Genomic DNA, 23970 nt, shown 5'->3' with positions numbered 1-23970 from the left:
TTGGATTTCTAAGTTGACTGTAACTGTTTACCCCTATTCCCCCCCCCCCCCACCTTTCTCCCTCTTTGGATGGGAATATCAATAATTGTTATTCTATGCCCGTCCTACCATTGTACTTTGGTAGCAAATAACTTGTTTTCTAGTTTCAAAGATTCACAGACAAAGAGGAATTTTGCTTCAAGATGGATTATACTCAGAATTTCTCCCATACCTGATTTGGATGATGAGATTTGGGAGTTTGAGCTGATAAGATTCTGAGTTTAAATTGATTTTGTTAATGGGTTGAAACCTGGGAGAATGTTGAGATGAGGGTGATTGGCTTTTACGTGTGGACAGCAGATATACACTGCCTTCAGGCCTCCCCCATTAAAAACCTCCAACAGATAATCCTCTGTTTTTATTCTCCATTTGCTGGTTAGAAGAGAAGGACTTTGGGGCTTCCTTTTTGGAGCCCAGAGGGTAGAGTATAATAAATAATAATAATAATGTTTCCTCCCTCTATAAATATTCAGATTCTAATCCCTAGAACCTGTGAATAATCTATATGTCAAAAGGGAATTTGCAGATGTGATTAAGTTAAGGATCCTAAAATTGGGAGATTATCCTGGATTGCCTAATGTGGACTCATTGTAATCATAAGAGTCCTAATAGGGAAGAGGATATGATGAAGAATGAGAGAAAAAAATTTAAATGTTACAATGCTAACTTTGAAGATGGAAGAAGGAACCACGAGCCAAGTAATGTAGGTGACCTCTTGAAAAGAAAAAGGCAGAGAACAAATTCTCTCCTAGAAAAAAAAAATTCTCTCCTAGAGTCCCTAGAAGTAACAAGCCCTGCTGACCCCTTGATTTTACCCCTGTAAAACTTCAGGGGTAAAATAAGACTTCAGACTTTTGATCTCAATAACCATCTGAGAATAAATTAATATTGTTTTAAGCTACTAAGTTTGTGGTTGTTATACTGACTAAAGGAAACTCTTACAATGACTATGGAAATTTGGTCTGTAGACATTTCATCTATTACATACTCATTTAAGGAGCAGATACCTTTTGTTTGTGTCTAGGAGAAGGTAGGAGATGAGGCATTTACAGAGGAATATATTTTATAACTACCAAGCGTTCATCGGATCTAGGTTTTTATGATTTTATGTAGTCATTTTAATAACTTTAAAAATAATTGGACTAAAGCTTTACCATTGGAAAGTCTTCATTTTGTATATTTTTAGGAAACTATTATCATAATGATGGTGATAGTAGTAATGTTAACAATAATATCTAGTATTTATTGAATGATAGAAACTTCACATTCCTTGTATCATTTAAATTTCATCACAGTTCTTTGAAATATTTTCACCTGACCTTAAGAAAATTGAGTTTCAAGAGATTAAGTAACTTGCCCAAGTTTGCTTATCTATGTTTGATCTAAAACTCATGTGAGGGGTATCTGGGTGGTTCAGTCGTTTAAGCATCTGCCTTCCACTCAGGTCATGATCCCAGGCCTGGAATGGAGCCCCATGTCGGGCTCGCTGCTCAGTGGGGAGCTGCTTCTCCCTCTCCCTCTGCTGCTCACCCTGCTTGTGGTTGCTCTCCCTCTGCCAAAAAAATAAAAATAAAAAATAAAAGTAAAAATAAAAATAAAAAAAACAACTCATGTGAGTACTTCTCTATGAAATTAAAAACAATTTTAAAGGGCCCTGTTTCTCATAGTAGGGTAAATCTGTATATTTTCTATTGTTCAGTATTTTTTACTATAGTCTTTCTCTGTTACAGAGGTTCTCAGTAATTGCTGATGTCACTCTTGCTTCGTGTATATTCAATTGATACACATTTTGTATTATGTTTCCAGGGTAGTTAAACTGCTAAATATATTTTTTATTCGACAGATTAAAAAAAATTGATGACTTGATAAGAATCTCAGTTCATTTAGTATCCCTCCATATTTCTCTGTTCTTTTATGCATTCATCCATCTGTTCCACAAATGTTTATTGACCATTCGTTACACGGAGGGTATAGAGCACTAAACAATATAAACGTGCATCGTGCCTCATGTTTTAAAGTTTGTGCCAGGAACTGTGAATGACATAAAATAAGGATTATATATAGTTTCTGCCTTGATGAATCTTAAAATTTAGTTCAAGTAATTATCCTGACTGCTATTTATTGATACCAATAAATGAACAAGTAACTTACTCTCTGCTTCCTATTCTTTAAAACAAGGAGGCTATTTTCCTGTTTATAGGATTGTTATAAAGATCTTAAAACATAAATGCAGGTTTCTGTATAAATTCCTTCCTGTACAAATGCAAACTGATCTTTTTCTGTTCAGTTCTTAGCCTCTGAAAATAACACTCTGGCAATTTGGGTAGGATTTATGAGTTAAAGAACAGTATGTATAGTGCAAACTAACTTTGTAAGTGCATTAAGATGAGTGTAATATTTATTTGTGCTTAGAAGGTCTGGCAGTACATATGCTTTGCTAATGCTGTGTTAATAATAGTTATGTCTGGTGGTTCTATGTAAGGCTTGATATTTCAGGAGGACTTTAACTTCTACTTTATATACTTACATATTTTTGGATGATTTATACTAAGCAATTTAATTTTCTAATATTTTATATTTTGTTAAAAAAATGCCATAAGTTGTAAAAAGTCATGACAATCCATTATGTTACCATGAGTTTCCATAGAATAGTTTGAAAATAATTGCTTGCATCTGTCCATACATCCATTCCTTCATTGATGTCATCCATTCACTCAATCATTCATTCATTTTTCATAGTAGTCTATACTTTTCTAGGCATTTTTTATTCAGTTGTCTTTAATGATTTAAATTGCTTGTTTTGAGAGGAATAGGTAGGGAAAGCTGGAAGACACTGTGGGATGAAACATATTGTGTGATTGTCATTGTATAACTATTATTTTTATTAAGGACAACATATTTCTCATTATTGTTTTAAGTCACATTTCCCTGATTATTAGTGAGACGGAACTTTTTTCTGAGATGATTTTTGGGCATTTGTATTCTTCTTGTGTGAATTGCATGCCATTTTATATTTTTTAAAAGAATTGATTTAGAAGTATATTTTAATACAATTAATCCTTGTTATTTGTGGATTCTGTACTTGTGAATTTGCTCACTTGTTGACATTTATTTGTAACCCCCAAACTGGACAACACTCGTGGTGACCATTCATGGACATGCAGAGAGCAGTGAAAAATTTGAGTCACGTAATGTACATGTTTTTAGTTGAAGTTGAATAGGTGAAGCTCTGCCTTCTTGTTTGGCTCTTACCCTGTATAAACAGTTGTCCTTTTCACAGTCTGTTTTGTGCCACTTAGATAAAAAAATTTTGTGCTTTTGTTGGGGATTTCACTGTTTAAAATGACTCAGTAGCTCTGTCCAGTGTTTCTAGGAGCTCAAGAAAACTGTGATGTACTTTCTGAGAAAATATATGCATTGGATAAGCTTCGTTCAGGCACGTGTTATAGTGCTGTTGGCTGTGAGTTCAGTGTTAGTGAATCAAAAAATATATATTGAATAAGTTATCTTTAAATAAAAAATATATAAAAATTATTGATCAGTTGATGAAAATGCTGTGACCAGGTACTTGCAGGAACCTAACCCCGATTTTCCCTAAGAGCAATGATTCAGTATTTGCTAATTCAGTGCTCAGGGCAGATTTATACACCAAAACTTCCATGAAAGTGAGAATTCACTGTATATTCTAGATACCAAACTTGGTGAAAAACATTTCAAAAAAATGTTTCCCCAGTTTGCTGCTTGCCCTTTGATTTGTTTATATATATATTTTTTTCTTTGAGGGCAGGAGTTTTAATCTTTATGAAGCCAAAAAATTAAAATATATTTATTTAATACTTCTGGGTTTTGTGTCTTGCTAGCCTGACTTGACCAACTGCATAATTATAAAAATAACTTACCATATTTTCTTCATATGTAGGTACTTTATATGTGTATATATGTGTGTACACATATGTATCTACAGTAGTCCCTCTTTCACAGGGTTTTGCTTTCTGTGGTTTCAGTTACCCACCATCAGTCACAGTCCAAAAGCAAATGAACCTCCTTCTGACACATGTGTCACAAGGTCAATAGTATCCTGACACTATGTCACAATGCCTGCATCATTCACCTCACTTTATGTCATCATGTAGGCATTCTATCTTCTTCCATCATTACAAGAAGAAGGATGAGTACAGGACAATAAGGTGTTTTGAGAGAGAAACCACATTCACATAACTTTTATTATGGTATGTTGTAATTGTTCTGTTTTGTTACTGTTAATCTCTCACTGTGCTTAACTTGTAAATTAAACTTTTTCATAGGTATGTGCATGTTTAGGAAAAAAAGGTCTTGGAACACTGTGGGTCTTGGAACATATCCCCCGTGGGTAAAAGGGGACTACTGTATGTATACATGTATAGTTAATTAGCAAGTGAGGAGGAACCCAAGATAAATTATAGAATTAAAAATACATATATGTGTATAAATAATATATAATATAAATATATAATTAATTATATAGTAACCAAATTTATCTGTGTAAATAGATTTATCCATGTTCAAGCATGTGTCAGGATTTCCTTCTTTTTAAGAGCTGCATAATATTCCATTGCTTTTGAATATCACGTTTTGTTTATTCATCAATGGATACTTGGGTTGTGTCCACATTTTGGCTCTTGCAAATACTCCTGCTGTGAATATGGATGTGCAAATCCCTCTTTGAGACCCTGCTTACAGTTATTTTGGATATATAACGTGAAGTGAAATTGCTGGATTCTATGGTAATTTTATTTAAAATTCTTTTAGGAACTGACATGCTGTTTTCCATTGCAGCTGTAGCATTTCATATTTCTACCAACAGTACACAAGGGGTTCCAATTTTTCCACATCCACATCAACCCTTGTTATGTGTGTGTGTTTTTTTTTTTTATAGTAGCCATCCTAATAGGTGTCAGGTGACATCTCACTGTGGTTTTGATTTGCATTTTTCTAATGAACAAGTGATGTTGAGCATCTTTTCATATGATCATTGGCTCTTGTATATCTTTGGAAAAATGTCTACTTAAATTATTTTAAAAATTGGATTATTTGTTTCTTTGTTGCTAAGTTGTAGGAGTTCTTTATATATAGTCTGGATATTAATTCCTTGTCAGGTATACGATTTGTGAATATCTTGTCCCAGGTCATAGGTCAACTTTTTCACTCTGTTGATTATGTCCTTTGATGCACATACGTTTTAAGTTTTGATTTACTCCAGTTTATCTACTTTTGCCTTTGTTGCTGCACTTTCGGTTTCATTCCCAAGAAATTCTTGTCAAATCAAATGTCATGAAGATTTGCTCTATTTTTCTTAGATTTATACTTTTAGATCTTACTGACCTTTTGATAGGAACAATGTCAAATTTAGAGATTAACTAGTAGAAAATAGGCATTTTTATAATATTGAATCTTCCTACTCTGGAGCATGGTATTAATTTATATATTTTCAAGTCCTTTTTTATGTTGTTAAGTAGCTGTATAGCTTTTTTTTTTTTTTTAGTTTTCCTACATTCCTACATTAGTGGGTTTCTTAAAAAAGATTTTATTTATTTATTCATGAGAGACACAAAGAGAGAGAGAGAGAGAGAGAGAGAGGGGCAGAGACACAGGCAGAGGGAGAAGCAGGCTCCATGAAGGGAGTCTGATGTGGGACTCAACCCCAGGACTCCAGGATCACGCCCTGGGTGGAAGGCAGGCGCTAAACCACTGAGCCACCCAGGGATCCCCATTTAGTGGTTTTTTAAAATGTTATTTTGTATTTGTTTCTATTGTGAGTAGATATTTTTCTAACTGATTGCTGCTGGTAGAAATGAAAACTGTTATCTTTTCTATCTTTATTCTGTACCTTGTAATTTTAGGAATCACATTGTGCTTTGTATAAATGTTTAAGTTGATTTTCTAGTTAGGAAATTATATAATCTGCAAATAATAGTAACCATGTCTCTGAATCTTCAATCTTTATAATCATTTGATTTTTTCTCTTGTTGAATTGATTGGACCCACCATTACACGATTAGATAGTGGTAGTGTGGACTAAGCAATCTGGAAACTAAAGACTTCCATAAATGTTTAAATAGTGTCTCTAATATAACTCTTAAGTTCTCTTCCATCTCTATTTTTTCTCCTGGAATTTTGGTTTTGAGAATAGGTTTTAGGATCTCAAATTTTTTTTAGGTGTGCTATGTGTTAGTTTCTATGATAACAAAGGGCTTTAATAGTATTACTAAAATATCACTTAAATTATGTTAATTTTCTGTTATATAACTGAGCATTTCCATATTAAAGTTTCATAGTTACCTATAAATATTCGATACCTATAACAATATCTGCTTCATAGCAAGCTTTCAATAAATATTGAATATTGTATGTCACACACCAAAGTAGACCTCAAGCTTACCATATTTCTAAATACAAATATCTCTATTCCTGATTTATCAACTTTAAATGGTGTATCATTTCTCCAAGAGTAAAGATTTTTAGCTCATTTATATTATCCTTATGATCCAATCCTTCTCCAAAAATGTTTATTATTTTTTATGATAAATTTTGTTTTTTAAAAATTATTTTTAATTTTTAAATTTTGGGGGGTAGCTTGGTGACTTTAAACAATATTACACTTAAATAAGTTGAAATAGTGGCACCTGAGTGGCCTAGTTGGTCAAGCATCTGACTTTTGATTTTGGCTCAGGTCATGATCTCAGGGTTGTGAGAAAGAGCCCTGGATCAGGCTCCACAGTCTGTCTCCCTGTTCCTATGTCCCTCTCCATCCCCATCCCTGTCTTCCTCTCTTTAAAAAAAAAGATTAAATAATACTTTTATATTTCTACATTATGTTTCATCAACTTTAGGCAGTATTTCTTGACTTCCTATTTTGGAAAATGAAGATATTAGGTCCTGTGTTCTTTTTTCTATTTTTCCTCCCATTTTCACCTGCTATCTTTTAGTTATATTTCTGCTTATATACTGTCATGTTTGTACATATTTATATTCTATCCTGTGACATTGGCCAAGTTTCCCAGAGGCTAACACTGCAAAATTTCAGCCAGTGAATCACATTTACAGACTTATGTTTACAAATGGCATGCCGAAATTAAATTTATTTTTCTATCTAGACTCTAGGTCCAATGGAAGGAGAATGTATCCAGAATTAAAAATGAATGGTTTCCCTTTCTTTTCCATTCTATAAATTGCTTAATATCTTGCCATCGTGTACTTTTTTCCCCACTTGACCATGGTTATTTGTTAGATTCACCTTGTAAGCTCTATAGCTGCCCTGTTGGTCATCTTTTTATTCTCACTTTCCTCCAAAGCCTCGTGGTTGAATTTTTCATGTCATGAAGGCTGAGTCATATAGCTGATGTTCTGGAGAGGCTCTAGAATCCAAAAACCTCTTAGATCCTAGTTTCTTATTTCAGCAGTCCTTCAGGCTGAGAGATCTATGACATCACTTGGTCCTGAAAATTGGTACTAGAAATGTGAGCAGAAACCAGAGTGGGTGATGACCTGGTGGTTACTTTTATAGGAGTTATATAAATTGGTACCTGAAATTCTTGGTACTCAAATTTTAAGTATTAATATCATTTTATATAATTTGTTCAAGCCCTGAAGATGATTCGTTTGATACACTCAGATCCTAAGCAACTCCTCCCCCTTTCCTCTGGATAGATATTAGTTAAATTTTGTTTTCATACCATTAAATGGATATACCATATTTATACCAAGAAGGGGCACGTTTCTATGATGATAGTGAAGGGTCACTATGTGGGAACAGAAACCATAATCTCTCCCTACCTAGTCAAATAGCTAGGATAGTGTGTGTTAACATGAGGAAAAATGTATAAATTCTTGGTTATAAATTATGCCATCTCTCTCTCCTACCCTGAAAGGACATGGGCAGTAAAGGAGATGTAAACTTAAAAGTGCATGGGTGGATTAATATCCTTTTGATTGTTTTGTTTCTTTTAATTCTAGTAAACCTCCCTGTTTAGCATTCTAATGTAGTTTTCAACCTACAACTTGCTAGTCAGATCTTTTCCCTGTAGTTTTTAATTGACTTTCTTGTACAACTTTCCTTCATCATTTCCTCATTAAATTTCTAAATTCTGTCTTAACTATCTATTGATAAACTTAAACTATCCATCTTTTTTCTTAGATATCTCAGTATGAGAATTGTCTGTTCTGCTTTGGTCTCTACCATTTGCTTTCAGTTTGCTGCACAGGAGCAAAACCTTCTGCTATTCTCAGAGATATGTTTCCTTGTTCCTGGCTTCCATGTCTTGTTCTTACTTGGCTTCTTAATACACTTGAATATATCATTAGCTAAATTCTCCAGGCAGAGTTTTTTGAATCTTTGATGATGGAAACTTTATTTATTCTTCTTTCATATTTGATTGTCCGTTTGATTATAGATATTTAGGTTAAAATTTATTTTCTCCCATGAATTTGAAAACTTTGGACTTCCTTTTAGCATCTATTAGTATTATTCCTGTTCATATGACTTGTTTTTTTTCTTGGTGCTTTTAAGATATGATTTTTATATTTTTGATATTTTAAAGTTTTATATCTAGGCATGGGGTTTTAAAAATGTATCATGGTACACAAAAGTTGTCCCTTTTAATATCAAGACCATATCCTTATTCAGCTCCAGGAAACACTTTTTCTATTTTTCCCTTTGATTTATATCTTTGTTACATTTTCATTTTTATCTTTTTTAGAGTATCTATTAATTGATGTTGAATATTTTACCTTTATCTTTTTTGTCTTTCATTTTCCCCATCTCTTTGGTTTTTTATTTTCTATTTCCCAATCTTATTGATTTTTATATTTTATCAATAATAATTTTACTTTTTAAGAATTTCTTCTTATTGCCCTTTCTTCAAGGCATCCTTTTCTGTACTTTCTGACTATGTGGTTAGTTGTAAGAAGTGTTATAAGGCTCTATTTCAAATCTCATAAGGCGAATTAGATTGCAGAATGAGATATTTTTATGCCTATCAGAGTAAAGAAAGCCATAAAGTCAGTAGGATTCTGGTCAATTATCTTGGAAAGGCAGTAAATGTTTAACTATGTTAGAGGTGACAAGTGTGTGACCACAGAATATTTTTTGATACAGTAGAGTACATACTGCAAATTATGAGTTTTTAGTGATATGTGTAGGATGTGCTAATTTTATCAGGATCCTAATTCATTAACATGGTGTTTGAGAATTCTTTACAATCTGGCTCCTGTTACTTTCTCCTTTGTCATACTAAAACTAGTGTGATTGCCAAGAACTGGAACATGCATCAACTTTCCAGATTCTGAGCATTTCCATAAATCCTTTCAAATACCTGAAATGTTCTACCTTTTGTCAACATTTATCAGCTCCACAAACATAATAGGTACATAACAAACAATCTTCTCATACCTTTCAAACTGAAGAGACATATGAAGTCTATATGTAAATTTGGAAAGGTAATAAGTGGAAAATAATATTTTCCTTTGAAGACCTTCTCTGAGGAAAAATAATTATATAAATGAGGGAATTCCTTGTGTTGGATGTATTCTAAGGAGGCATTCTGGATGCCCTATACAGCGTTTCTCATAAGCAGCATTATAGATGAGAAAACTGAGGTGTAGAGAAGTAAATTAACTTGTTTGTGGGGACAGTTATAAAATAGCAAGGGTGAATATTCCAAGCCAGGTCTATTTGGACCTAATGCTCAGAACCTCTCCTTTTTTTTTTTTTTAAATCTCTTTATAATTCATTCATTCCTTCTGAGAAAAGAGAATTGTTCACGCTTATGTCTTCAGACGTTCCTTCAACAATAGTTGGATATGGGTTGATTAGGCCTCTCCTTTCTTGGAAAAAGGGATATCTGATGATGTCAGAGATATCTGCTAAGTATTACTGGATCATTATTTCTATTTGAAGAAGAATTAAAATTTCCTTTAATGAAGATTTAGTGTCTTCATCAAATTTATTTTGGGTTAAGTTTGATTTTAGCTGCAATTAGGAATGAATTCTATATTTACATTTAGAAATATATTTCATATTTCCCTATTTTCCTCTGCTATTTTAGTTATATAGGTTATTATTTCTTTACTTGTTCAGCTATTGAATATCTGCTGCTCTCATTTTTAAATATTTTATTTATTCATGAGAGAGACAGAGAGAGAGGCAGAGACATAGGCAGAGGGAGAAGCAGCTCCCTGCTGGGAGCCTGATGTGGGACTTGATCCCAGGACCTTGGGATCATGCCCTGAGCCAAAGGCAGATGCTCAATCACTGAGCCACCCCAGTGTCCCTTACTGCTTTCATTTTTAAAGGTGGTTCTTTTTCATCTACAATGAAAATACAGCTGGGATTTTTTTTTTATTTTTTATTTATTTATTTTAGAGAGAGAGAGCACATGTGGTAGGGAGGGGCAGAGGGAGAGGAAGAGAGAATCTTAAGCAGACTCCATGCTGAGCACAGAGCCTGACGTGGGCCTTGACCTTATGACCCTAAGATTGTGACCTGAGCCAAAACCAGGAGTTGGATGCTCAACCAGCTGTGCCACCCAGACACCTCTTACAGCTAGGTTTTTTAAAAAATGGAAATAGCTTGTGATAATCAAGAGAGTCATTTGGACCTAAGTTTTAATCTTAGCTTTTAACTTACTAGGTATATGCCTTTGATAAGCTGTCAATACTTTCTCATTATTTTTAAAAGAAGGAATTTATACCTTCTAGGATCATATGAAAATTAGCAAATGTATTTAAAGCACATAGAACAATGCTAGACCCATAGTAGACTCTCAACAAATGGTGGTCATTATTATTGTTTTTTTGCTTCCTTTAAAAAATATAAACCATTATACGTTTAAGAAGTCATGCAGTCTCTGCTTAAATCTCTACTGGGATGAAAGCATGTTTTGTAAAGTTCCAGCTGTCACAAATATAAGCAGTGGGATTTGAGAAATAAATTATCTTGAGTTTTAATTTCATCGTTTATAAAATGAGGATAATAATAGTACCTATACCTTAGGCTTGTGGTGAGAATAAATCACATGTATTGCTTTTATTAGGTGTTTACAACAGTGTCTAGCACTCAACAAATGCTTGATAACCATGTTAGCTAGTAAGTAGTCTAAGTAGTAAGAGTAGAGCACTTACTAATGTATTATATCCTGAGTCACCTGCTGCATTTATTTTCCACAGCAGAAGTTATTCAAGTTCTTCCTTAAATGTGATGATTAATTATAATGCAATATGAATTTTTAACAATCTTATAGGGAACAACCCATACTAACCACATACTAGCTATTTACCCTTGTAGTTCCATCATAAATATTTTCTGAATAAATTGTCTGTGGCAGGGTCGGCAAACTCTCTGAAAAGGGTCAGATAGTAAATATTTTGGGTTTTGATGCCATATGACCTCTGTCACAGTTACTCAGTTCTGCCTTTAGAGCATGTTCTCACAATATGAAAACATAGGGTCATGACTGTGTTTTAATGAAATCTTATTTATGAAAAATGGGTAGTAAGCTAGGTTTTTGCCTAAGTTTACTGATCTCAGGTCTGTGGAATAAAGAAATCAGTACTTAATACTGATAGAGATCCACATCACTATGGATCTGTTTGGAAATATTTTCAGGTGACAAAATGTTTTATTCTGTACAGAAAAATGGAAGCTTAGAGAAAAGGCAAAAGGTAGTGAACCCCCACAATGCATTCTCTGTGCATATGTAACAAGATTCCAAAGTCTAGAAGGCTAAACTTTTAAGCTCTAAAGCACAATTTCACAGGGATCATTTTACATGTTCAGCTTAAACACATTTCTCAGCAACTGAAACCAGATTAGAGCTGGTATAGAACCACTCTGGATTTTTAGAAACTAATTTTTAAATGAGATGTATACCCTCTGTGGTCTGTGAGAAGGGTACTTCTTCCAAATGTTAGTTGGTACTAGTTGCTATAAAACCATTAATTATATAGTCTTTCAAGTCCAACTTAAATGCCACTTACTTTCTGAAGTCTTAGGTAATCCTCCCCTGCCAGAGACAATATCATTTCTCTTAATATTCAACTAATTTATTTTTGACAACTGTGAATTTCTCCCTTTTTATTATAGTTATTTATGTAGTTGTCTGATATCTATTCTTTTAGGCTGTGAGCTGCCTGAAGACAGTGTCTGTGTCTGACAAATGTTTATGTTTTCCAGCACTCTGCGTTATGCCTTGCATGCTGTAGGCACTCAGGCTATGCTTGTTGTCTTCTGAATTTTTCTTAGTCTTTATAGGGAGATATGCTGGAATGGTATAAAAAAGCATTCCCTGACAATCTGAGTTCTAATTCTGACTTGATTGCTCGCTAACAATACACCCAGCTTCTCCAAATCAGCCTCTGTTTCCTCATCTGTAAAATAAGGATAATTCCAACACTGCATTATTTTGCGAGTTGACAAATGTCAAATGCCTAACAGAAACCTAGCACATTAAACATTAGCCTTTGTTATATCTAAAGGATGGATTTAATTGTTCTTTTTGTTTTATATGTTACACTATAATATAAATGTTCTAAAAATGACTAGTTGATAACACATTAATAAGTAAATGTTAACAATGTGAAAAAAGGCAAAAAAAAAACCTCCATTGAATGTGAACTGATGAAATGTTATTTTCTGCATCTGTCAACAAATATTTTATCCATTGTTCATTTTACAGTTACCAAGTAGCAAAAATTAAGCTTTATTTAATTTGAATGAACTCTGGGAAGGAATTTTATTTCTTGCTTTTGATTCTGTGGCCAAATTGAGACTTGTTTCTGCTTATTAAGCTCCTGCCTTCTGAAAACAGGTAAAATCAACAGCAATTGTAAGGTAACTTGTGTAGAAAAGAGAAAGTGCTGTCCATTATCTTTTTATAGCCTGTTAATGACTAGTACATATTTTACACTGCAAAGGAGAAACAATCTTAAAGAGATAAAAGATATCACCAGCCTTGTTCTTTTCTTTATTTCTGGCATATTTATGTGTGTAGGTATGATAATGAACCACAACCCTTCTGTGAGACCCTGTAATCCAGCACTGTCCAGGCCTATGAATTTTATTTTTATATTAATATTTCAACATGAATTTTATAGTTTCCTAAGCCTAACTTATTTTCACTGTTTTTTTTTTTAAGATTTTATTTATTTATTCATGAGAGACACAGAGAGAGAGAGAGAGGCTGAGACACAGGCAGAGGGAGAAGCATGCTCCATGCAGGAAGCCCAACGTGGGACTCGATCCTGGGTCTCCAGGTTCACACCCTGGGCTGCAGGTGGCGCTAAACCGCTGCGCCACTGGGGCTGCCCTAAGCAAGAACTTTTGATAGTGATAATGCTGTGTCGAAAAAATTTTAAAGGTGATGGAAATGAGTGATAAGAGACAAGAAATAGATGGCAAATTAAATTGTATAGTCAAGGAAGGCCTCCTAGGGAGGGTAACATTTGAGTTGAAACCTAATGTTAGGAAGGGACCAGCCACATAAAGAACTCTGTGTCGAGCAGAGTGAAGCACAAGTCAAATTGCAGAGGGGCTGCTCTACAGTGATTCTGGGGAAGTGTTAGAGATTGAAGTCAACGTTGGGGCCAAATTTTATTGGGCTTTGTAGATATGGGTGAAGAGTTTTGATTTTATTCTCACTCACATGAGAAGTTGTTAGGTGGTTTTAAGCAAGAGTATATGTGACAATTTAATTTTAAAAAAATCACTCAGTATATACCTACCTGGTTATATTAAATATGTATCTGTATTTGTAAAGACAAAATAGCCAAGCAGAACACTAAATTGTCAGGGATTTTTGATTGGCTATAGGACTAGATTGGGAGAAATCTCAGTACTTTGAAAGTAATATTTTGTTCCCTGGCTTCTAAGTTAGTAGTCTCCACAGTAAATGTTCTGTTTTGTGTTATTAAAAGAATTATGTGCTCTTTCAGAAAAGCAAGAAAATGCAGAAGAGTATAAAGAAGAAAAAATTATTGATAATCATACTGTTCAAACAAAACAGTTTTGATGAACTTCTTGATTTTTTTCAATGCGAGTGTGTGTACACCCCCACATACACATACATATATAGTTGTTGTCATATTGTATATACTCTTTGGAGTTCTGCTTTTTATTTGACAAACATTTTCCTTATATTCATCATTTTTGTGAGTATTATATTTAAGGAAACAGTGTATCACTAAGAGATGGAAGCATTGCTGAAGAAGCAATTTTCAAGATGGAGTGCAAGGATAGATAAGAATTCTTCCCTTTCATTTTGCTGAAGAAGATTCTTTAGATTATTTGATATTCATTTCCTAGTAGACTGGGGAGGACCAAAACAAAGCAACATTTTTTTTTTTTCTTGAGGAAGATTGAATTCAGAGAACCAAAAGGAATATTTTGAGTCTCTTTGAATTATGAAAAGCCTGGAAATATTACTGTTGAGTTGAGATGAGGAGATAAGTAATGGGACATGGGTGAAGCATGATAGAGAACCATAAACATGATCACTCCAGAACATATTTCAGTGTAAACATCCACAGCAGACTGATCCAATAGGAGAAATCCCACAAATGTGCTACATATAAAAGAAAAATCAGCTTTCAAAAAAATTGATGGAGCCCACGTGTAGGAATAGTTAACTGTGAATATAAAGAAAGTGGGAATCCTCTACCGAGAAGGGCTTCCTTATTCAGAATGGAGAATTAATTTGATTGGCTTCACTGAAGAGGAAGTGACTAATTTTACTTTGGAAAGGCAGGCCTTAATGTTACTGAGAGGTTTCTTCTGTTTTAAGGATGCCATGCTGTGCTGCAGACCCTTGAGTTGAGCAGAGGATACATACTTAATACATTGCCTTCAGCTGTCACTGGTCAGAGTTTGTTAATCCATCCCTGGAAGGGCCCCTCTGCTTTTCCTGCTTTTGCAGCCTCCCTCATTGAGTGAACTGCCTTCTGAGATATTTCTTTTTCTTACATCCTTTATTCCCTACAACTGCTTAATCAAGACAGGCTAGAGAAATAGGAAGAGGGCAATTTTTTCACACTTAAATATGTATGCAATACAGAGAATAATGCCCTAACTTAACTCTTCAAATGGAACACGGTTGGTTTTAAATACATTAGAGATTTATCGATACATTCAGTAACGCAGCCATGTGTCTTGCAGATGTGTAAATGACAGAGAAAGAAGTTTACAGTTGATCTTATCCTAAAAATAAAGTTAAACCAGCATAGTGAAATAAGGTAAAACAGACAATGAACCAGAGTGCTTGGCATATAGCTAGTGTTCCCACATTACAGATGCTGGAGCTAGATTTGTAGGATTCAAACCCCATCTGTATTTGTTGCTTATTGGCTGTGTGACTTTGGGTAAATTACTAAAACTCTCTATGCCTTAGTTTTAAATCTCTGTAAAGTGAAGATAGTAGTCATAGTACTACCTCATAGGCTGTTCTGAGAATTAAGTGAATGACTGTATCAGAAAGTATTTAGAACTGTATCCAGCATACCATGAGTCTTAGATGTATTAACTACTGTTTTGTAGTAGTAGGTGTTATTGAAAAAGTCATGGGTCATTTTTGTGACATAAAACTATGTCAAATAGAAATATATCAGAAATCTTTTACCTTCATTAAAATGAATGTTATTCCAAGGGCGAGTGGGGTCTGGCTGGCTTAGTGAGTAGAACATGCGACTCTTTTTTTTTTTTTTTTTTTAAGATTTTATTTACTCATGAGAGACACACAGAGAGAGAGAGAGAGAGAGAGAGAGAGAGAGGCAGAGACACAGGCAGAGGGAGAAGCAGGCCACATGCAGGGAGCCCAATGCGGGACTCAATCCCGGGTCTCCAGGATTACACCCTGGGCTGAAGGCAGCACCAAACTGCTGAGCCACCCGGGCTGCCCAACATGCGACTCTTGATTTCAGATTCCTGAGATCAAGCCTCACACTGGATGTAGAGCTTAGATAAATAAATAAAACAAAAGTTATTCTTACCTAATATGAATTTTATCAGTTCTGTATTTTTTAATGCATACATTTTATTACTTACATTATTTTATGCTTAAGAAAAGGAGCTGTTAGATTTCAGATCATGTTCCCCAAAATCCAGCTAAATACCACTGGCAGTTTTTTCAAACTGACAAATTTGTTCTAATCATCCTGTTTAAATGAATATCATGAATACTAAATATATAGAATATTTATCACGCTGCTGAAATACAATTGGTTTAGACATTCGTAACATTTAAATGAGAACTTATCATGTGTGAAAAATTAAGTTACTAATGATAGGAGTATCAGTTAAGTTATGAAATGAATCTCTTGTAGAATTTCACAGACTGATACTTCACTAATCTTGCTTTAAATAATAAATTCCTGGGACATACATTAAGTGTGATGCATGACTTCTCCAATCATAGAAACCTTCCTTCTGAATTCATTTTTTTTCTTGTGTATTAACAAATCAAGAATTCTGTTTCTAATGCCTCCATTAAAGCTGAATCTATCATTGTTTTTTTTAAAACTCAAAATGGGATTAAAAATAATTTCATAGGAACTTAGTTGTAGGACAATTCATCCAGGATTTTATCTGAGACCAGCATACCTCAAACCCAGTCTCAGGGGCTGCTGGTGCTGTTGCACATATCACAAAGGCCTCAGTTTATTTGCTCTCAGATTTAACCTTGTTAATTTTATAAACAAGGAGACAGTTAAAGAAATTTAGGTGGGGTAATAGAGAAACTCTGGATATGCTTGCAATACATATTAGCATGTACTTTTAAAAAACTGGCATGTTAGCCATGATGGAGAAACTTTCAATTGCAAAGTGATGGTTGTACCAGATGTGTTTTATGTATATATACCAAATGAGGCAGGAAGGAACTGTGGGGTTAAGAGGCCTGAGTTTGGGTCAGCTCTGTTGCTCTCCATAGTGTTTCACTTACCTCAACAGCTATTTAACTGCTATGACTCTCATTTAAAAAAAAAAAATTGTAAAATAAAAGTATTGTACGAGGTCAACATTTCCTAAATGGTGTGATGACTAGTTCCAATTTCTAGTCTGTTAGGTGACATTACTGGTATAAATGCTCCATGGTCAAATCTATTTCTGAAATTGAAGAAGTTTCTTTCTTGTAACCTTCTTGGAGTTTGATATGTATGAATGATATGCATCTCTAAAACAGAGAAGAAAACAAGCAGATTTTCCTAAGCTTAGGTAAGACAGAGACTTTTGTAGTGACACTATTTTGGAACACCATTTGTGAATTCCTGAGCTAGATTATCTTATAGGTAACTTCTGATTCATATTTTATTGCATTTGCTGATAAAACTTTAGTTAAGCCGTGGAATCTAAAGGCATAATCGTTAATATTCTTGACTTCCTTGAAAACATTTCTATAATAAAAACTCCTGTTTTCTGTTTTCCTTCATTGCCACAAGCTTGTACCCAGCTGACATCTCTGATATAAAAAGATTGAATCTTACAAATTAACTTTTCAAATTAGGATGCATTATTTTTTTGTGTGTAAAGCAAATTGTACTTGTAAAATACCACAGAAAGCAATCTCTTACTTTTCTGCTTTTCCTAAATGCATTAATATAATGAGATACTGTGAAAATTAAGCTAAAGATACAATCTCATTCTGGAAAATGATCTTTTTTTTTCCCAGGTGGTGTTAAAATTTGAGAGATAGAGTTGCTTTTAAAGGAAATACAGCAAGGAAGTCTCACTTATGAAAATAAAATTGTATTGGTATAAAAGAGGTGGAGATTTTATTTTTTATTTATTTTTTAAAGATTTTATCTATTTTTTTCATGAGAGAGAGAGAGAGAGAGAGAGAGGCAGAGACACAGACAGAGGGAGAAGCAGGCTCCATGCAGGGAGCCCTACGTGGGACTCAATCCCGGGTCTCCAGGATCACACCCCGGGCTGCAGGTGGCGCTAAACCGCTGGGCCACCGGGGCTGCCCAAAGGTGATTTTAATTTAAAAAGTTTACACAATAAAAAGTTTGGTAAAAACATCATCTTCATAGGCTAGAATAAAGGGCCAAGATATATTTTGGACTCTGTAGGTGATCTTTATCGTCCTCATCTATTGAGACCTATTGGACACTAGAACTACAGTAAGATATATACTGACTCCATCCAAAAGGGCTTTTAGTCTAGTTAGAGGCATAGAACAGGTACGTAAAGGAAATGTAGGACATCATTTGCTGAGTTCTAGATTTTATAGTTATGGCACAAATATTGAAGAGGCCTTATAACTGGTGGCTGACAAGTTACTAGCAAATTTACCAGAATTAAGTAAAACCAAAGCTGAAGACTGAACCTGGAATACAGAGAGAAGGGAAGACATTTCAGACAGAGGGAGGGACACAAGAAGGTTAAAAGGAAGTCTTATATCTTACAGGAAACAGTAAGTCATTTCTATTGAGACAACGGATTTTGTACTTGAAAAATAGAAGTGATAAAAATAGGGCTGGAGATGTAAGTAGGGAATTTGGTGGGTTACAATTCCTTCGATTTTCTTAAACTGTAATTTAGATTAGTTTAGGAAAACCTACTTAGAAGCAATTTTTGACTCCATTAAATTTTGAAATCCTTCTGAGTTTACTGTGCGTCTTGACATGAATGACTGATGTACCCTGGGGCAAATGGCTGAGACTTGGATCTCAGAACAGGAATCTCTGGCCCAGAACAGTGATTTTCTTGACCACAGAACTCCCTGCTTGTCGAATCCACAAAATCTCTCATTTTCCTGTAGCTTTTTTGTTGTCTGTCTCTGCCTGGTGCTCCTTTTCCAACAACATTTACTGAGTGAATTCCTATACTCTCATAAAGATGATAATCTCTTTCGTCCCTTCCCAGCAGCACAGAAACACTACAATTATGTGATTTGGTTTTGTAAGAGAAATGACGTAGGACTTGGGCAGTCATAGGATAGGAAAAATTTAAGAGCCACCAGGCTACGGTAATTTTTCATCATCCATTCCTGAGAGGATTCATATGGGTAATAATTTTTCATTTTCAAAGCCTGTTAGGACTGGTAGTTCTTTCAGCATTTGTAAGGTCTCTAGCACCAGGACCCTAAGTACATATCATCCGTCATAAATAGAACACTGAATGTTCTGTTTCCTCTGATGTAGACTTTAATAAGATAATTTTCCAAAATGGTACAGTCAGTATCTAAAGAAATTTACTAATTAGATACAGTCTGGATGGCCAGAACTCAACAATGACCAAGGTGAAGCATTTGTGATAGCATAAAAATCAACGTGCCTTGATACACATTGGACTAGCATTCCAAGTAGCTTCTACTGAAATTGAGTTCTTGACCATTTGATAGTTTAATGATACTCATGGCCCATGATTCCTAATTCTTCTAAATTTCTAATTTCCAAATGTAGATATCCACAACTAAATTTTGAAGTCTTTCTCTTGTACCCCAGGCTTATATATCCAGTTGTCTACTGGCATCTCGATTTGGTTGTCACACAGACACATCTAACTCAGCAGGTCCAAAGCCAAGCTCATCTTACCCCTCCACCTCCCCCAGTATTTCCTATCCTCACTTACCTTCCATAGCATCTACCCACTTGCCCAAACTGGATGTTTAGGAGTTACCCTAAATTACCCTCTTGTCTTTTCTCTGCATTCAGTCAATAATAGTCATATTTGTATCTTAAACCATCCCATCCTCTTCTTCCCGAATACTTGTTAAATGTCCCCTTTTTCTTTTTCCAATTTTATTTTTTAAACATTTTATTTACATTCCAGTCAGTTAACATATAGTGTAATATTAGTTTCAGGATATCTAGGTAGAAAAGAGTTGAAACCATAGGATAGAATCGAAGAGAATATTAACATTTAGGGACTAAAAGATAAAGAAAGGTCATGCAGTCCAGCAGTTAAGGAAGGAACCAAAAAAGATAAGTGTTACAGGAGCCAAAGGAGGAGAAAGAGTGATTAGAACTAAATACATCTTCAGCCCAAGTGTAGAAGATACAGTGAGTCAGATATTATAATGTATTGCCCAGCCTTTCCATTGTGGAGAAAGTCTTGAAGTGTTAAGGATAAATATAATGAAATGATCAAAGCTAATACAAAAGAACAAAGATCTGAAAGTTTTCAGGTCTGGAAACAGAAAAAGAACAGTAGAATGCTACTACTACATCTTTAAGACAAATTACAGTGCACATAAAAATGCTTTGAGCTGAGCACACTTAGAATTAATAAACCACCCAGTTATTTAATATAAATTCACATGATTTATACCAAAGATTCATCTATATCCTATAGAAGGAAAATAACCATTTTCTCTCTTCTTTCTCAAAGGATTTTTGAACTCTGGGAGAAAATTTATGATGATGAATAGAGGGCTCTAGAAATTTGGTTCAGAGGAAAAAAAATTTAATCTTTTGTATGTAAAAATGATACCTCAGGTCAATTATAAATTAAAAAAATATTTTGAGTTTTTTTTTTTTTTGCCAGAGAAATTACAAGCTATATTGAATTTTTGAGAACCTTCCTACATGAAGCATTTCATACTCTAATTAAATGTTTAGTCAGATGTAAAAACAGAGTATGGCCTGCTTCGAGGTTCCCTACACTCTCAGCTCACCTTGAGTTTAGTGCCATGATAAACTTTTTTTTCTTCAAATTTTTATATATTCTAGGTAGCTAACAGACAGGGCAGTATTGGTTTCAGGAGCAGAATTCAGTGACTCATCACTTACTTACAACACCCAGCGCTCATCACAAGTGCCCTACTTACTATCCATCACCAATCTAGCCCATCCCCACCCACCTCTCTCCATCAACCCTCAGTGTTACCTTTAAGAGTCTTTGATGGTTTGCTTCCTTTTCTCTTATTCCCTTCCCATATATTCACCTGTATTGTTTCTTAAATTCCACATAGGAGTGAAATCACATAGCACTTGCCTTTGATGGCCTTATTTCACTTAGCATAATACCATCAAGCTCCACCCATGTTGCTGCAAATGGCGAGATTTCATCCTTTTTGATGGCTGAGTAATATGTACATACACATACATACATACATACATACCACCTCTTCTTTATCCATTCACCAGTCAGTGGACATTTGGGCCCTTTCCATAAGTTTGAATATTGTTGATAATGCTGCTACAAACATTGGGATGCATGTACCCCTTTGAATCTGTATTTTTGTATCCTTTGGGGAAATACTGAGTAGTGCAGTTGCTGGATCATGGAGTAGTTCTATTTTTAATTTTTTTTAAGGAACCTCCATGCTGTTTTCCAGAGTGGCTGTACCCATTCACATTCCCACCAGCAGTGCAAGAGGGTTCCTCTTTCTCCACATCCTCACCAACATCTGTTGTTCCCAGTGTTGTTAACTTTAGCCATTCTGACAAGGTGGTGAGGTGGTGTCTTATCATGGTTTTGATTTTCATTCCCCTGATGATGAGTGATGTCGAGCATCTTTTCATGGGTCCATTAGCCACCTGGATGTCTTCTTTGGACAAGTGTCTATGCATGTCTTCTGCCCATTTCTTAACTGGGTTATTTGGCATTTTTGTTGTAGAGTTTGATAAGTTCTTTATAGATTTTGGATACTCTCGTTTAATCTGATAAGTCATTTGCAGATCTCTTCTCCTCTTTCACAGGTTGCCTCTTAGCTTTGTTGACTTTCTTTTTTATGTTTATGTAGTTTCAATAGTTGAGTTTTGCTTTTGTTTCTCTTGCCTCCAGAGACGTGTCTAGTAAGAAGTTGCAATGGCCAAGGTCAGAGACGTTGCTGTGTTCTCCCCTAGGATTTTGATAGTTTCCTGTCTCACATTTAGATCTTTCATCCATTTTGAATTTATTTTTTTGTGTCGGTGTAAGCAAGTGGTCCAGGTTCATTCATCTGCATGTGAATGTCCAGTTTTCCCACCACTGTTTGTTGAAGGGACTGTTTTGTCTTTTTTTCCATTGGATATTCTTTCCTGCTTCATTGACAATTAATTGACCATATAGTTGTGGGTTCATTTCTGAGTTTTCTGTTCTGTTGATCTATGTATCTAGTTTTATAATAATTGTTAAGTCTTAATCTCCTTCCTTCTGCTAATCTCTCTTCAATATTCTCTAACATGCAAATATCACAGTATCCTGCTGCCAATCAAAGCACTTCAGTTGTGCTCACCTATAGGATAAAATCTAAACTTTTCTGTAGCCAGTCTGTTCCCTGCTCACCTGCCTACCTGCTTCTTTCTGCTCTTTTACTTCCACTTGCGACACCTCTCATGCTCTCCATGCTTTCTGTGTCCTTTCCATCTCCACCAGCCTGGGTAAACAACTCATTCATTATTGTGTTAGGCTGAAAAATGAACACCAAAGATACCAGGTCCCTATTCTTGGAAACTGTAACTATTACCTTGTTTAGAAAAAGAGGTCTTTCCATACGTAATTAAGTTAAGAATCTTGAGATAGGTTATCTTGCATTATCTGGGTGGGCCTTAAATGCAATCACATGCATCTTTTTAAGAGGGAGACAGATGTTACAGACACAGAGAAATTTCAAGATACTGCCCTTAAAAATTGGAGTGATATGGCCACAAGCCAAGGAATCCTAGCAGCAACCAGAGGCTGGAAGAGGCAAGGAGTGAATTCTCCCTGGAGCCTCTGAAGGGTTCATGGCTCTGCTACTGCCTCAGTTTTTACTTAGTTGATACTGATTTCAGATTCTTGGCCTCTAGAACTGTAAGAAAATAAATTTCTCTTCTTTTCAGCCACCAAGTTTGTAGTGATTTTTAAAAATATTTTATTTATTTATTCACGAGAGAGACAGAGAGAAAGAGGTAGAGACACAGGCAGAGAGAGAGGCAGGCTCCATGCAGGGAGCCCGACATGGGACTCAGTCCCAGGTCTCCAGGATCATGCCCTGGGCTGAAGGCGGCGCTAAACCACTGAACCACCCAGGCTGCCCTGTAGTGATTTTTTGCAGCAGCCATAGGAAGCTAATACAACCATTAGTTCTTGTTACCTCCCTGAACCTTTACTGTCCTTATGGGTGTTTACTCTCAACCTAGAATGCCTTCACTGTCTCTCTAATCCAAAAGTATGTGTTCATTTTCAGGGCATAGGCTATGAAGCCTTTTTTGATTCTCTCTGATAAGTCAGCACTCTCTTCTGTTGTGCCTGCTGTTTGTTTGTTTTCCTGTTGTTGTTAGCATTCCCTACATTTATTGCAGTGATAAAAGGCAGTATAGCTACCTCAGTGGTTAGGGATATAGGCCAATTGATACAGTTAATGATACACCAGAGATGGTGTGAGTAACCATGTACAAGTGATATCTAGAGCTTGTTTCCTTATCTAGAGAATTGGGAATATTAATGGTATTGACCTGCTAGGTTTGTTGTAAGGATTGAATGAGGTAATATATGTAAATATGATATCAGGTCAATGGTTTGTGCTCAGTAAATGTTAGCTCCTCTTAAAGAACTATATATTAATTGTTTTCACAATTATCTCTTAACTGTATACACTTTGAAGAAAAAGAAGATTATTTTACTTTTATTTTTTTTTAAATAATTGTAGTTAACATACAGTGTTATATTAGATTCAGGCCTACAATAGAGTAATTCAACAATTCTATAATGTTACTCAGTGCTTATCATGTTAAGTGTACTCTCTAATTACCATCACCTATTTCACCCCTCTTCCTTCTCCCCATCTATCTCCTCTGTGGTAACCATCAGTTTGTTCTCTGTAGTTAAGATCTTGTTTCTTCGTTTGTCTTTTTTTCTTTGTTCATTTGTTTTGTTTCTTAAATTCCACATATTAATAAATTCATGGTATTTGTCTTTCTCTGACTGACTTACTTTGCTTAGCATTATATTCTATAGATCAATCCATGTTGCAAATAGCAAGATTTGTTTTCTTTTTA

The 23970-nt window shown here is 35.0% G+C and overlaps 1 protein-coding gene and 1 long non-coding RNA gene across 15 annotated transcripts in view; one reads left to right on the top strand and one right to left on the bottom strand.

The window, feature by feature from the left end:
* The window catches only part of ANKS1B (ankyrin repeat and sterile alpha motif domain containing 1B), a 1050493-nt gene that overhangs the window by 299960 nt on the left and 726563 nt on the right, over positions 1-23970 (top strand). The window lies entirely within an intron of this gene.
* On the bottom strand, positions 1257-4097 carry LOC144282404 (uncharacterized). Its single transcript, XR_013350847.1, has 2 exons — positions 3939-4097; positions 1257-1591 (listed from the first exon to the last, which is right to left on the bottom strand). It is a non-coding gene; the product is annotated as an uncharacterized LOC144282404 (long non-coding RNA).

This window comes from Canis aureus, chromosome 13 (assembly GCF_053574225.1).
Source record: "Canis aureus isolate CA01 chromosome 13, VMU_Caureus_v.1.0, whole genome shotgun sequence".
Lineage (NCBI taxonomy): Eukaryota > Metazoa > Chordata > Mammalia > Carnivora > Canidae > Canis > Canis aureus.
Note: the sequence above shows the minus strand (reverse complement) of the source record. Positions and strands in the feature narration are given on the sequence as shown.